Source organism: Schistocerca cancellata, chromosome 6 (genome assembly GCF_023864275.1).
Source record: "Schistocerca cancellata isolate TAMUIC-IGC-003103 chromosome 6, iqSchCanc2.1, whole genome shotgun sequence".
Lineage (NCBI taxonomy): Eukaryota > Metazoa > Arthropoda > Insecta > Orthoptera > Acrididae > Schistocerca > Schistocerca cancellata.
Window position 1 is genome coordinate 708,399,636 of NC_064631.1, and position 12,192 is coordinate 708,411,827.

A 12,192-nucleotide genomic window follows, 5' to 3' on the forward strand; every position below is an offset into this window, starting at 1 on the left:
TTTAAGTGTCTCATTTGCTAATCTAATTCCCTCAGCATCACCCGACTTAATTCGACTACATTCCATTATCCTCGTTTTGCTTTTGTTGATGTTCATCTTATATCCTCCTTTCTAGACACTGTCCATTCCATTCAACTGCTCTTCCAAGTCCTTTGCTATCTCTGACAGAATTACAATGTCATCGGCGAACCTCAAAGTTTTTATTTCTTCTTCATGGATTTTAATACCTACTCCGAATTTTTCTTTTGTTTCCTTTACTGCTTGCTTAATATACAGATTGAATAACATCGGGTAGAGGCTACAACCCTGTCTTACTCCCTTCCCAACCACTGCTTCCCTTTCATGTCCCTCTAGTCTTATAACTGCCATCTGGTTTCTGTACAAATTGTAAATAGCCTTTCTCTCTCTGTATTTTACCCCTGCCACCTTTAGAATTTGAAAGAGAGTATTCCAGTCAACATTGTCAAAAGCTTTCTCTAAGTCTACAAATGCTAGAAACGTAGGTTTGCCTTTCCTTAATCTTTCTTCTAAGATATGTTGTAAGGTCAGTATTGCCTCACATGTTCCAGTGTTTCTACGGAATCCAAACTTATCTTCCCCGAGGTCGGCTTCTACTAGTTTTTCCATTCGTCTGTAAAGAATTCGTGTTAGTATTTTGCAGCTGTGGCTTATTGAACTGATTGTTCGGTAATTTTCACATCTCTCAACACCTGCTTTCTTCGGGATTGGAATTATTATATTCTTCTTGAAGTCTGAGGGTATTTCGCCTGTTTCATCCATCTTGCTCACCAGATGGTAGAGTTTTGACAGTACTGGCTCTCCCAAGGCCGTCAGTATTTCCAATGGAATGTTGTCTACTCCAGGGGCCTTGTTCCGAGTCAGGTCTTTCAGTGCTGTGTCAAACCCTTCACGCAGTATCATATCTCCCATTTCATCTTCATCTACATCGTCTTTCATTTCCAAAATATTGTCCTCAAGTTTTTTTGTCGTAGCACTGTACAAACTTACCAAGACCCTCGTCATAGTAGGCAGCCGCATGTGCTTTCCGCCAATTCCCTACGCTGGTCTACAGCTCGTTGTCTGTGCCAAAATGATGACTTCAAAGCTAGCGAGCAGAGATGATAAAACTCGGGGGGAGGGTGGGGGGGGGGGGGGTATTATGGTCTGTATTGTGGGTGATGAAACACTTCCCTTCGAAAACGCTATAGGAACATTGCCTCTGCAGAGTGGTGCCGAGAATTGTCGACAAGAAGGATAGGCTGTACAGTTATGCTAGGTGGGCTGCATGACATCAGGCGCAGTCTCCCACAGGCCCTAAAACGTAGGTCACTGTGCGCCCAGAACGACATAACGCTATCTACGGGCTTACGAGAGATACTGTGCAACACATCTGTGCAAAGCTTCATCGGATTTACAATGTGGTTTCTACACTCCTGGAAATTGAAATAAGATCACCGTGAATTCATTGTCCCAGGAAGGGGAAACTTTATTGACACATTCCTGGGGTCAGATACATCACATGATCACACTGACAGAACCACAGGCACATAGACACAGGCAACAGAGCATGCACAATGTCGGCACTAGTACAGTGTATATCCACCTTTCGCAGCAATGCAGGCTGCTATTCTCCCATTGAGACGATCGTAGAGATGCTGGATGTAGTCCTGTGGAACGGCTTGCCATGCCATTTCCACCTGGCGCCTCAGTTGGACCAGCGTTCGTGCTGGACGTGCAGACCGCGTGAGACGACGCTTCATCCAGTCCCAAACATGCTCAATGGGGGACAGATCCGGAGATCTTGCTGGCCAGGGTAGTTGACTTACACCTTCTAGAGCACGTTGGGTGGCACGGGATACATGCGGACGTGCATTGTCCTGTTGGAACAGCAAGTTCCCTTGCCGGTCTAGGAATGGTAGAACGATGGGTTCGATGACGGTTTGGATGTACCGTGCACTATTCAGTGTCCCCTCGACGATCACCAGTGGTGTACGGCCAGTGTAGGAGATCGCTCCCCACACCATGATGCCGGGTGTTGGCCCTGTGTGCCTCGGTCGTATGCAGTCCTGATTGTGGCGCTCACCTGCACGGCGCCAAACACGCATACGACCATCATTGGCACCAAGGCAGAAGCGACTCTCATCGCTGAAGACGACACGTCTCCATTCGTCCCTCCATTCACGCCTGTCGCGACACCACTGGAGGCGGGCTGCACGATGTTGGGGCGTGAGCGGAAGACGGCCTAACGGTGTGGGGGACCGTAGCCCAGCTTCACGGAGACGGTTGCGAATGGTCCTCGCCGATACCCCAGGAGCAACAGTGTCCCTAATTTGCTGGGAAGTGGCGGTGCGGTCCCCTACGGCACTGCGTAGGATCCTACGGTCTTGGCGTGCATCCGTGCGTCGCTGCGGTCCGGTCCCAGGTCGACGGGCACGTGCACCTTCCGCCGACCACTGGCGACAACATCGATGTACTGTGGAGACCTCACGCCCCACGTGTTGAGCAATTCGGCGGTACGTCCACCCGGCCTCCCGCATGCCCACTATATGCCCTCGCTCAAAGTCCGTCAACTGCACATACGGTTCACGTCCACGCTGTCGCGGCATGCTACCAGTGTTAAAGACTGCGATGGAGCTCCGTATGCCAAGGCAAACTGGCTGACACTGACGGCGGCGGTGCACAAATGCTGCATAGCTAGCGCCATTCGACGGCCAACACCGCGGTTCCTGGTGTGTCCGCTGTGCCGTGCGTGTGATCATTGCTTGTACAGCCCTCTCGCAGTGTCCGGAGCAAGTATGGTGGGTCTGACACACCGGTGTTCCATTTCCAGGAGTGTATTTTGCACTAGATCGGACTTTACTTCCAGAAGAGTCCTCATAGGAAATCAGAGTTCAATTGCCTTCTCTTGATCGATGCCAGCAAATATTTTTTCCTCATTTTGGAGAAATGGTAAACTTTGAGTCAAGTCACACGCAACAAATTTGAATATTCTTCAATGGTTAGCGCCTATGGTATCATAAAATACCACAAATAAGGAGAAGCAAATAGTCTCACATATGCAAATGAAAAGAGAGTCGTTACGTACTCCATCATCATCACAATCAAGTCTCGTTCCTGGTAAGGAGCTGAAAAACACCTGGTTCGTTCTATTTTTTTCAAATGTTGGAGCTGTCCTACAAAAGACTCCCTAGAAATCACAGAACTGATTTTTGTGCGATTTTTCATAGCCAAACGACGAGTGAGAAATGGAGAAATGCGGCGTCAATATGAGCTCTAGTTCTGCAAATAATAAAAAAAATTGAAAAAATACTGTGAAATATTTTGTGAAATGGTACTTCTAAAAGTAAGAAATAAAGTAGATTAGAGAAACATTTAACACGCCTTTGAATGATGCTCGAAATCGTGTACAGCAAATGATGTGCCGATTGAGAATTTGAAGACATACGCGGAAAAACGGGTTAAGCCTCAAATGTAAAAACTTAGAGATAAGTGTTGCCATCTGTTACTGGGTACGGAAGCTATCAAAATTGACATTGGGCCCACCACTAAATATCACAGATGGCAACACTTATCTGTAAGTAAACGTTTATGGAGCTTTTTCTGTGTGAGCGCAGAGAGATCGGACGTAAGAGGAATATATTTCCTGTTTGCTGGCAATATTGCCCTTTCGATTACACTTAGTCGAGCGTAATTATTTAAGAGCCATTTTCCTGCCTAATTTCCTTTGTCATGAATGTAATTTTCGTTGTATTTTTATGATTTGAAGCAGCCGACGGCTTGAAGTTAGGAGCTAATTGTTCGAAGATGAAACCACCGAGTTCTGTTCGTGTTCTGTCAGTACCTCTTCGTTAAGGGGGGGGGGGGGGGGGGGTAGGACGTCAAACGGGCTGACTTGAAGCAGGAGAGGCACCACAGGACATTTTATTTTCTACTGTCTATACTTTTACAAATAAATTCATAAACTTTTGTCAGCATGACCAGGAAGGATTCAGGACTCACACTCATAGCAGTGGAAGTGCGAAAACATAACAAAATATTTTTTTTTGGTGAGCAAGATGTATGAAACAGGTGAAATACCCTCAGACTTCAAGAAGAATATAATAATTCCAATCCCAAAGAAAGCAGGTGTTGACAGATGTGAAAACTACCGAACTATCAGTTTAATAAGCCACAGCTGCAAAATACTAACACCAATTCTTTACAGACGAATGGAAAAACTAGTAGAAGCCAACCTCGGGGAAGATCAGTTTGGATTTCGTAGAAATACTGGAACACGTGAGGCAATACTGACCTTACGACTTATCTTAGAAGAAAGCTTAAGGAAAGGCAAACCTACGTTTCTAGCATTTGTAGACTTAGAGAAAGCTTTTGACAATGTTGACTGGAATACTCTCTTTCAAATTCTAAAGGTGACAGGGGTAAAATACAGGGAGCGAAAGGCTATTTACAATTTGTACAGAAACCAGATGGTAGTTATAAGAGTCGAGGGACATGAAAGGGAAGCTGTGGTTGGGAAGGGAGTAAGACAGGGTTGTAGCCTCTCCCCGATGTTATTCAATCTGTATATTGAGCAAGCAGTAAAGGAAACAAAAGAAAAATTCGGAGTAGGTATTAAAATCCATGGAGAAGAAATAAAAACGTTGAGGTTCGCCGATGACATTGTAATTCTGTCGGAGACAGCAAAGGACTTGGAAGAGCAGATGAACGGAATGGATGGTATCTTGAAGGGACGATATAAGATGAACATCAAGAAAAGCAAAACGAGGATAATGGAATGTAGTCGAATAAAGTCGGGTGATGCTGAGGGAATTAGATTAGGAAATGAGACACTTAAAGTAGTAAAGGAGTTTTGCTATTTGGGGAGCAAAATAACTGATGATGGTCGAAGTAGACAGGATATAAAATGTAGACTGGCAATGGCAAGGAAAGCGTTTCTGAAGAAGAGAAATTTGTTAACATCGAGTATAGATTTAAGTGTCAGGAAGTCATTTCTGAAAGTATTTGTATGGAGTGTAGCCATGTATGGAAGTGAAACATGGACGGTAAATAGTTTGGACAAGAAGAGAATAGAAGCTTTCGAAATGTGGTGCTACAGAAGAATGCTGAAGATTAGATGGGTAGATCACATAACTAATGAGGAAGTATTGAATAGGATTGGGGAGAAGAGAAGTTTGTGGCACAACTTGACCAGAAGAAGGGATCGGTTGGTAGGACATGTTCTGAGGCATCAAGGGATCACCAATTTAGTATTGGAGGGCAGCGTGGAGGGTAAAAATCGTAGGGGGAGACCAAGAGATGAATACAGTAAGCAGATTCAGAAGGATGTAGGTTGCAGTAGGTACTGGGAGATGAAGAAGCTTGCACAGGATAGAGTAGCATGGAGAGCTGCATCAAACCAGTCTCAGGACTGAAGACCACAACAACAACAACAATGAAATTTCATCATTTTTTCACTTACTGTTGGCTGCATTTGTTGCTACAGGTTCATTTTTCTTCACAAGTAAGAGAGATTCTTTGATGAACTTTGCACAGCATACAAACCATACTTACAGGCGTATGAAACTCTAGAATTTTCCAAATCTATTAAAAACTGTGGTAAAAATTGAGATAATTAACTACAAAATTTGATTTTTTTCTAAACATAAAGTTTCATACGTAACAGCTCATTCATTTTATAATACCTTAAATAGATTCTAGAGTTTCAGACACCTGTAAGTATGGTTTGTGTGCTGTGCAAAATTCATCAAACAGTCTCTCTTACTTATGAAGAAAAGTGTACCTATAGCAACAGATGCAGCCAATAGTAAGTGAAAAAATGATGAAATTTCACATGTAAAAGAATTATTTTTTTTATGTTTTTGAACTTCCCGCTGCTACGAGTGTGAATCGTGAATCCTTCCTGGTCATGCTGACAAAGTTTTATGAATTTACTTGTAAAAGTATAGACAGTGGAAATGAAAATGTCCTGTGGTGCCTCTCCTGCTCCAAGTCGGCCCGTTTGACTTCCTACCCCCTTAATCGAAGACAGCAACCACTGAGATTAATGTGCCGAGCACTTTTCATTGTCGTACGTAATTTCCTGCATAAGATTTGTTCTCAGTTGGTCGGTCACATATCAGACAGTTGCGTCACCCAACATACGCACTTGGTTGATAATGCCCTCCCACATCTCTTACTGACGGTGATGTACACTCCTGGAAATTGAAATAAGAACACCGTGAATTCATTGTCCCAGGAAGGGGAAACTTTATTGACACATTCCTGGGGTCAGATACATCACATGATCACACTGACAGAACCACAGGCACATAGACACAGGCAACAGAGCATGCACAATGTCGGCACTAGTACAGTGTATATCCACCTTTCGCAGCAATGCAGGCTGCTATTCTCCCATTGAGACGATCGTAGAGATGCTGGATGTAGTCCTGTGGAACGGCTTGCCATGCCATTTCCACCTGGCGCCTCAGTTGGACCAGCGTTCGTGCTGGACGTGCAGACCGCGTGAGACGACGCTTCATCCAGTCCCAAACATGCTCAATGGGGGACAGATCCGGAGATCTTGCTAGCCAGGGTAGTTGACTTACACCTTCTAGAGCACGTTGGGTGGCACGGGATACATGCGGACGTGCATTGACCTGTTGGAACAGCAAGTTCCCTTGCCGGTCTAGGAATGGTAGAACGATGGGTTCGATGACGGTTTGGATGTACCGTGCACTATTCAGTGTCCCCTCGACGATCACCAGTGGTGTACGGCCAGTGTAGGAGATCGCTCCCCACACCATGATGCCGGGTGTTGGCCCTGTGTGCCTCGGTCGTATGCAGTCCTGATTGTGGCGCTCACCTGCACGGCGCCAAACACGCATACGACCATCATTGGCACCAAGGCAGAAGCGACTCTCATCGCTGAAGACGACACGTCTCCATTCGTCCCTCCATTCACGCCTGTCGCGACACCACTGGAGGCGGGCTGCACGATGTTGGGGCGTGAGCGAAAGACGGCCTAACGGTGTGCGGGACCGTAGCCCAGCTTCATGGAGACGGTTGCGAATGGTCCTCGCCGATACCCCAGGAGCAACAGTGTCCCTAATTTGCTGGGAAGTGGCAGGTGCGGTCCCCTACGGCACTGCGTAGGATCCTACGGTCTTGGCGTGCATCCGTGCGTCGCTGCGGTCCGGTCCCAGGTCGACGGGCACGTGCACCTTCCGCCGACTACTGGCGACAACATCGATGTACTGTGGAGACCTCATGCCCCACGTGTTGGTCAATTCGGCGGTACGTCCACCCGGCCTCCCGCATGCCCACTATACGCCCTCGCTCAAAGTCCGTCAACTGCACATACGGTTCACGTCCATGCTGTCGCGGCATGCTACCAGTGTTAAAGACTGCGATGGAGCTCCGTATGCCACGGCAAACTGGCTGACACTGACGGCGGCGGTGCACAAATGCTGCGCAGCTAGCGCCATTCGACGGCCAACACCGCGGTTCCTGGTGTGTCCGCTGTGCCGTGCGTGTGATCATTGCTTGTACAGCCCTCTCGCAGTGTCCGGAGCAAGTATGGTGGGTCTGACACACCGGTGTCATTGTGTTCTTTTTTCCATTTCCAGGAGTGTATTTGAATGATAAACATTCTCATTTCTCAGAGTTACGAATTTACTTGCATTCCGCGAAGCTACCACAAAAATTAAATATTCCCTTAATTGTTGGAACATACTTCCTCGTCGCAATAATTAACTTATCCGAAGTGTCATATCATTCGCAATATTTTGTATCGTCGCTTACTGAGAAGCTTTTCATTGGATTGTTTCGATATCCAAGAAAGATACGTTTCAGAGCGCTTACCAGGCCTGTGCAGCTATGCTTTTACCGAAGTGCCATATGTATGAGTCATTATATAACGTATTGTGTTACGTATGTGTTATTATATAACGTATTAAAAAAATTCAAATGGCTCTGAGCACTATGGGACTTAACAGCTGTGGTCATCAGTCCCCTAGAACTTAGAACTACTTAAACCTAACTAACCTAAGGACATCACACACATCCATGCCCGAGGCAGGATTCGAACCTGCGACCGTAGCAGTCGCGCGGATCCGAACTGCGCGCCTAGAACTGCGAGACCACCGCGGCCGGCATATAACGTATTCAGGTGTGTGTTAACGGCATTTAGAAGATGGTTTGAGTCTGTAATTTTGTTTCTTAATATTTTATTATTGCCTTTTCCTTTTATTATAAACAGACCTTCTTACGACAAGTTTTTAAGAAGTTTAAATCGATAGTGAAATCACTTGCGTGACTTGAGGATCAAATTTTAACAGTAAAAGAATTTTGTGTACGAGGCGGTGTTGCAGTATGCTTAATCTCCATCCTATATTTAAAATGAGATTCTCCCTCCCTCTCGTATTTCCTCTTTGGTGCCTCATTTATCCATATGTTTACATGATTCTCACAATTTTTGCGACTTGTTTACACTTCATTTCAGTTGTTACTTAAGACTGAGAAAATGACGACGTCTGTTCCAATGTTTTCTTCTTAACAGCTCGATTTGGTTTACTCATTGTTTTTCACAGCTGCCTCCAGAATCTGTTTTGTATTTTCAGACTACATAGACTTTGTATAATGGTCTGTCACAGGTGTTCGCTTGAAATTACGTGTTGGAGACTATAGTGTATGACATTTGGAGTTGGTGGGTGACGTATTTTATGACCTGACATATGTTACGTACGCAGAGGAGGATAAAGTTCAAATGAACCCTATTTCTCGTACTTTATCGTAATGGAACAGAGTATCTGTGTTTGGAGGAACATCTTACCAATCGCGTTTACGACTTTTGTGAACAGTACGAATTTCCATGTAAACTTGCTATTCCGGAATGCACTCATTACTATTATTGTTTGCCTCTTCAACTAGATATTTCTTTGTTACCAGCCGCCGGCCGCGGTGGTCTCGCGGTTCTAGGCGCTCAGTCCGGAACCGCGCGACTGCTACGGTCGCAGGTTCGAATCCTGCCTCGCGCATGGATGTGTGTGATGTCCTTAGGTTAGTTAGGTTTAAGTAGTTCTAAGTTCTAGGGGACTGATGACCACAGATGTTAAGTCCCATAGTGCTCAGAGCCATTTGAACCATTTGTTACCAGCCCTTTAAATTGAAAAGCAGTGTGGCCGTGTTTTATAATGGTTTGGACGTGAAAGATGGAAGAAAAGTGTTTGACGGTTAGAGTTCAACATGTCACTTCTCCCCCTTTCCCTTTCTTTTTCCATGACAACAGTACTGGGAAGACTTTACTACAAGGATAGAGGAAGACTGTCAGGGAAGTAGGAAATTACTATAGAAAATACTAAAGCGCAAACGAAATGAGTATGTAAATATCCTTGCCCTGGAAACAAATGACGGTAAATTAATACGAACAGAGGAAGGGATCAGGAATGAAATGAAAAAGTACTTCAACATGCTGCTAAATGGAGATGGGGACTCCACAACCATAAATGAAGTCCAAACTAACAGACACCCATTAACATGGCGTGAGGTAGAAACAGCATTTAAGAGCATGCGGAGTGGAAATTTGACAGGCTTTGATGATCTCAGCTCAGACATGATAAAGGCAGCTGGTATATTAGGCTTAGCTTGGCTATATAGAGTATTATCAGTGGTTTGAAAAGAAAACAAAATCCCAGAAGACTGGAGTAAAGGAGTCATCATCCCTCTCTTTAAAAAGAGCAATAGACGAAGTTGTGGAAATTACAGAAACCTCACGCTGCTGTCACACACCTTGAAGCTGCTAGAGAGGATCTTAGAAATGAAAATCGGAAAGATGGTAGAACCTTGGCTTGAGGAAGAACAACATGGACTCAGGAAAGACCGAGGTACTACGGATTTTATTTTTGCAGTAAGAGTGTTGGCCGAAAAGTACTGGGAATATGGAAGAAATCTTGTGATTGCATTTGTGGACAATGGAAAAGTATGACAGTGTTCCTCGAAACAAGATATGGGAATGTTTGGAAGACTTAAAGGTGCCAAAGTATCTAACCGACAGAGTCAAGATACTATACCAAAAGCGTTACTGCTGTGTCCAGATAGGCAACGGACGATCAGAATGGTTTGAAACAAAGAGAAGTGTTCAACAAGGAAGTGCCTATCACCACTCCTGTTTGTAATAGCAATAGACAAGATCATAAAATCTGCCAAGAAAATAGGCAGCGCACCAAATGTCCTGGTTTTTGCTGATGGTTTGATAGTGTGGTGAGAGTTAATGAATGGAACAACACATTCAAAATTTCGTACTAAAAATAAGTTAAACAAAGACAGCAGAAACGACCATCAACAGGCAAGGAACAACCTCAAATATATTTCTAGGAGTCAAAGTAGAATCTGTTTCACATTTCAAGTACCTAGGAAGCAAGATCTCGAAAGACAGTGCCATTAAGCAGGAAGTACTCAGTAGGACACAGAAAACATCCAATTTCTGCAGTCAAATCAGAAATGTTCTCTGGGGTGATAAAATTCCACGAAAAGCAAAAAGCAATATGTACCACATCTATTTTGCACCATTCCAAACAAATGGTTTAGAAACCTGTAGCCTACTAAAAAGAGATCTCAGCAGAAGTCAGGCAACAGAAATGAGGTTCATTAGAACTATGAATCAAACAACTAGAAAGGACAAAATCAGGAATGAGGTGAACAGAAAAATAGCTTGAATTGAGGCGCCTGTTACCAGTGTCAGAAAGAAACGCAGGCTTTAGTGGTATGGACGCAGAATGAGAATGAACAACCAAAGACCTGCCGAAAGGTATTTCAACCTGCGCCTCGTAAGAAGAAGACCAAGGAAACGCTGGATAGAGACTGTAAAATCAGATGTGGAGAAGATACGACACAAATGGGAAGCTGTCCTGGTACAGAAGATCTATGAAGACAGAACGAGATGGCGAGCGCTTGTACACCACACCCGGGAAACTGGAGTTGATGATGATGAGCGATTTTAACTATACTGCGTACATTGAACTAAAAAGCTAAACAGAAAAATCTAAGTCACTGAATAAACTACACCGTAATAGAGTGAATCATTAACTTGTCCAAAGCAGAAGTATTAGCAATCAGTTAGTTATAGCGATAAAGCGAATTTATTCTCCATGGAAAAATTTATTTACTGTCGTGGGCAACATTATTCAAAAACTAAGCTTAAACAACTGGTTTATTCCTGAATGGATGTTGTGTTCTGCAGTGGAAGTGTCCATTCCAGTCAAAAGTGGTCACAGATTAAATGGATTTGCTAATCTAAGAGTTGTTCTCTGGTCTTTCCTCGCACGACTCACGACTTGCTTTAGCTGCACCGAGACGAATGGAGGCTGGTCCCTGAAATACTGTCTGCCAGTAACTCTCGCCTACTTTTCTGAACTCAACACACCATTTTCTGCGTATTTTGCTGGTTTTGAACCCAGTCCTACGCACAACTTGGGATGTCGAGCACTTTGATGTCGAGTGAATGATCATTCGGGACGCAACCTCTAGGCTGTGATTGCGGCTCTCGGACATGTCTTTTTTGCCAGGAAATCTATTGCAGCAAGTGTAGTGTAACGACGTAAGTTTTGTGTAAATGGTTTTCTTTTGATATATGACCATGTGCAGACTTCGTCACCTACGTCAGTTACAACACACTTCAAAATTATTTAAGTTCTTATTAAATTGTCTCTAAATGGTTCTTGAACGAAACTGTAATTAAAACATCATCATTTGAGTCGTATGCGCAGAATGACGTCACTCCGTCCAATTGGTTTGCGTAAACTTTTTCAATTTAGATGTCGTTTGTTTCTCCTCAGAAATTATATTAATGCAGGTTATCTGCTTTAATAGATATTAGAGCCACATTGAATAAACTTTCAAGACTCAAACTCCCATGAACGCTGTCAAAAATTAATAATCTTGTCAAATGAATTACTTAACATAATTCTTCATAAATAAATTCTCGGAACACGTATTTAAACTTTTGTAGCATCCACTAGTTTATTATCTTCCTACATATAGACGTGAACCTGAGCCTTGACAAGACAGAACTGAACATTTACAACAAGATTAAACTTTCTATGACGTCATTGTTGTACAAAACATTACAAATTCCTATTTTTTTCGATTTTTAGAAGCACGACGCAACAACTCGGTTCCAGGATCTTCTGTTGCTCTTTGGCTGTCGACCCGCGA